Raw genomic sequence first — 5,021 nt, 5'->3', positions numbered from 1 at the left:
GAGGAAGGCCCTCTCCCGAAGTTCTTCAATGACATCTAAGTGTTCCCTGAGGAGGTGAGGTTGTCCTCCTTTGGATAATATGTTACTCTATGTTAGCGCATTACTACTTCGGCCAAGATGATAACATCCTTTCCATTTACTAATGTGAAGAGGCTTTCCCATGTGGAGTTTTTCAGAGTAGTATGAGAAGTCCAAAGGAAACTGGTCAACTCTTCAGCCTCATTTCCTCTCGCGCGTTCGAACATTCTCTTGATCCCTTGTACTAGTATTTGATTGGTGACCTTGACTTGGTCATTTGGCTTACGGGTGAATCACTGACATGACTCTTTACTTAATTCGAAAATCATTCCACCAATCTTGTATTTTATGGCCTTGAAATTATTAGCCATTATCTAATTAGATTTCTCGAGGAAAATCGAAATGGCAGACTATGTTTCTCTATACAAATTTCATGACCTCCCCCTCAATGATCTTGGTGAGGAGTTCTGCCTTCATCCATTTTGTGAATTAGTCAATTGCTACCAATAAGAACTTCCTCTAGCCAAGGGCTAGGGAAAAAGGTCCTATAATATCCATCCCACTGGGAGAAAGGACAGGAGGATATACCCGCAGCATAATATCTTATATTATAATTTATTTTTTTAAGGTCCTGCTCATCAAAGTTGGAGTGCATCACTCAATGACCTTTGTAGGTTATCAACACCTCAATCACCAATATTTTTTTCTCGATATCACGCAACACACAACTCGTATGATATCCCATCATCAATGATAACATATAGCACAAGCTTGTATGATATCTCATCATCAATCATATCACACAGCACACAACTCGTATCATATGCCACATTATCTCTATTGATCATGGACAACACACAGCTCGAAGTTAATCATATCATCATAAGCCATTTCAGTATGTTCCCCAGTTATGAACGCCAACTTTTTATTGCAATTCACAATATTTCCATCAATAACTTTATCATTCAATTTCATTCAACAATCTATTCTCCAATAGTAACTTCATCATTCAATAGTCAAATATGACATCACACAATCATTCATCTATCTTTTGTATACCATAACCATATATAAGCACATACTAACAATTTCACAAATATCAAGGTAATCTAGATAAATAGTCAACAATTTACGATCAATATATATAAATAATAGATATATAATACCCATATATATACATCTAATTAACTATACTTACCTGAAATATCAAATGGTTATGTTAATGTAAAGAGTTGTTGTATCCTCTACTTTATCTTCACGTCCTATAATAAAGTATAATAAATATAATCAATACATCAATAATATAGTGAATGCTAAATAAGATAGTAAACAATATTCGTACATTTCCATCAATCTTTTAATATTTTATTTGTATAAACCCAAATCTCCATTTTATTTTCTTCTAAATAACTAAACATTGTAAGCTTCTAAGGTGTATATATTATTTATCAATTACCTCATAGGATTTCATTTTATTATACCCCTTATATCTTTATAACTATTGTTCTCTTATAACATGGCTGAATCAAATTATTGCAACAATCTCATTTTTATTTTTAATAAATATAACATTTATCAATTATAATATCCGACTATTTCTATGAATTTTCAACCAATTGCTCGCTACTATAGAATTTAATTAAACACCAGTACATATGATTAAGTATTTGGCCAATAGATCCGATGAAATTGAGTAAATTAATTATAGTAATGATTAAATCTAACAAAGCTAATAATTTAATAAACCAACTATAACATTCTTAAATTAAATGTGATATTTAATTAATCACTAATTTAAACAGTCAAACTCACAAAAATTTTTGGTTAAACATTAAATCGAATAGTATAGTAAAATTTAATAAATTCACTAATTAAATGATATGAATATACAATTTAAATAGAAAAAAGTTCATGTCAATGTTCTTCTAATTGATGTCACTCTCCCAGATGTTCTTGAAGAATGTGATTTCAAACAAGAGGAAGTCAAAAGGAGGTGAAATGGTGAAGTTTAATGAAGAATGCACTATAGGACCAAGAATAAGCTACCACCCAAGCTCAAGAACCTATGAAGTTTCTCTGTCCATTGCACTATAGGAAATATGGATTTTGATAAAGTTTTATGTGATCTAGGTGCTAGCATTAATTTGATGCCATATTCTATTTTTAATAAAATTTGGAATGCATGAGCTCATTCCTACTATAATCAATTTACAACTAGCTGATAGAAACATTAAATATCCTAGGGTGATAGTGGAGGATGTGTTGGTCAAAATAGGCAAATCTATCTTCCCTTTTGATTTCATTGTGCTAGATACAAAAAAATATAAGACCTATGCCATTAATTCTAGGAAGATCTTTCTTGTCACGTGTAGTGTAGAGCCTTGCTTGATGTGCAAAAAGGTCAACCCACTCTTAGAGTTAATGAAGAACATAGAGTCTTTGATGCATTTATACCTATGAAATATCTACATAGTAATAAGTATGACATATTTGCAATTGATAGCATTAATACCCTTAAAATTGATGACTTGTGTTTACTCAAATGTGATGATCCCAAAAAAAATTACATAAACAATTTCAATGGGAATAATTTGCAGGACATGAAAGAAGAGCAAGAAGGGGTTGCAAATTTTATAAATACTGGTCAAGAATTAAAGTTAAAACATAGAAGGCTTTACTTTTAAATGGATCTACTTTCAATCAAAAAGTAAAATCACTAGTTAATGCAATGTCAGAACAAAAAAAAATGCAAATGAGACTAATAGGCTTCAACCAAAAAAGAAGAAGAATGGATGAACAAGGTCTACGAAAATGCCCAAATGTACAAAGAATGGACAAAGGCATAGGATGAATCTCATGTGAGGGAAAAGAAAAAGATATATAAAGGAAAGTGACCAGTGGCATCATAAAGACAAGAGTCATGTTAAAGTGGATTTACAAAGACTACAATGCTATGTTCAAGAGGCGTAAAACACTCATCCCTAGCCTCCTCTCCAACTTTCCACTACTTCAAAACCTCTAAAGTTAAGCTAGTGACGTTAAAAGAGCACTTTTGTAGAGAACGGTTCAAAAGAGGAACTTCTGATAACCTATGCCCATGGGTTATCGCAGGATCTCTTCTGTCTAATGTCACACTCTCTTACTATTTTTCTTTTATTTTTATTTTCTTATTTACAGTGAAAAAAAGAATTAAAAAATAAAAATTCACACATCAAGTTTTTCAGTTAGGGGTTCCTAACCCATCTCAGGGCCATTAGACCACCGCCTCCATCACATTGCACAGTCGGGCTCAGACCCATCCTCTACCCACCACCACTCAGATCTTTCTTCTACCACCAATTTTCCTCCACAACATTGCCCCCCGTCGACAACCATCGCAACCATCATGCCCTCACCGTCGTTGCTGCAACCCGAGGTTGATCCACCTCCTTTCACCAGATTTGAGCATTGTCCGCCTCCGCCTGGCGACGCCATGTCCCGTCTACCTGCTGTCTAGATCCTTGTCGCCCCTGCTCAATGTTACCATCATTGTTCGTCGTTAATCCTCTGATCGCCGGCTCAATTCCACCTCCTGCTACTATTTTTTTTTATTTTATCTTATTTTGTTTTTGTTTTTCTCTATCTCAATTCGCTTCCCTATTTTTGGGCTGTGTTATATGCTCGTCTTATATCTAATAATGTCACTTGTTTTCCACAAGTATCAAATGGATTTGGAAGGACCAACTCGCTCCCACCAACATGGCAAAGCAAAAGTCCCACTTTCCCCATCTGATACCTAGTTAACCGACAATCTCGTACACTCAAGAAAATACTCCAGTTTTTGTCCTCATTGTTTTCCTTATGGTATCGGATTTTGAGGATAATGTCAATCTTAAGTGTGGGGGGTTTTTGTGCCTTCATAATAATTTTGGTCAACATGATGTGGTTTTATTCTGTTTTTTTCTACAAGTTGAGTCTCGAAAATTTTGTACCCTGATTTTGACCATTGTTGACATGATCAATGAATCCACTGTTAGGGGCAAGGAATAATTGACATGAATAGAAAAGAATTCACACTTGCAACATATGTTTTGATTGTTTTGATAATCGATTTGAATGACAAATACTTGTTAGTAATACACAAGAATCAATTTTTTGTGAGCTTTTGAGCCTATGAGCACACACTTATACTTTGCTGTGTCATTATTGTTTGGATGTGTAATTGTCATCTTTGGTTTGATTTTCTAAAACTTGCTCAGTTATACATGTTGGGGTGTGGTGAAAGCGATAAGGGCGTTAAGACTAACCCAGAATTTTCTGTTGCTAAGCGTGCACATATGTTTCACCCTTAGTGGCCAAATTGAGCCTTAGCCTGATTTAGTTATCATTATAGCCACGATACAAGCCTTAATACCTATATTTTTTTCACTAGATCTTTGAACCTTATCTTTAAAGGATTAGAAAGACCACTTGTGACATGTCTTTTCTATCAATAAATGATTCAAGTGAACAATCTTAAATCCCTCGAAAACAAAGAAAGAAAAAAAAAAGAAAGAAGAGGAAGATTGTAAGGGAAAGCTAATGAAGAAAACAAAAGAAAAGTAAAATAAAAAAATTCAAATGAAGGGAACAAAAAAAGGGGGAAAGAATGCAAGAAAAGAGAAAAAAACTGGGGGGAGGGGTGGAGGAAGAGAAGAAAAAAGCGCGAGTGCACACTCAAATAAAAAAGAAAATACTAGAACCAGGAGCAATATGAGACTGTGCAAGTGATATCCTCTAAATTCTTTTAACCCTAAAACCCCCTTTTATTTCTATTTCGTCGGACCCTTACCTAAAGCCCCATTACAATCCAAAAAAAATTATTTGATTCTTACACCTAATTCACTATTGAGCAAAGGAGATATGATATAAGAGCAAGCATATGGTAAAATCTTGCCGTGACATGACGCGAGTTTTCTTGTTCACCCATACACACTTTTAGGGTAATGAGTGAAACTTAAGCAAGGATGTTAACTCAGTTTACA

Source organism: Sesamum indicum, linkage group LG10 (assembly GCF_000512975.1).
Source record: "Sesamum indicum cultivar Zhongzhi No. 13 linkage group LG10, S_indicum_v1.0, whole genome shotgun sequence".
Lineage (NCBI taxonomy): Eukaryota > Viridiplantae > Streptophyta > Magnoliopsida > Lamiales > Pedaliaceae > Sesamum > Sesamum indicum.
Note: the sequence above shows the minus strand (reverse complement) of the source record.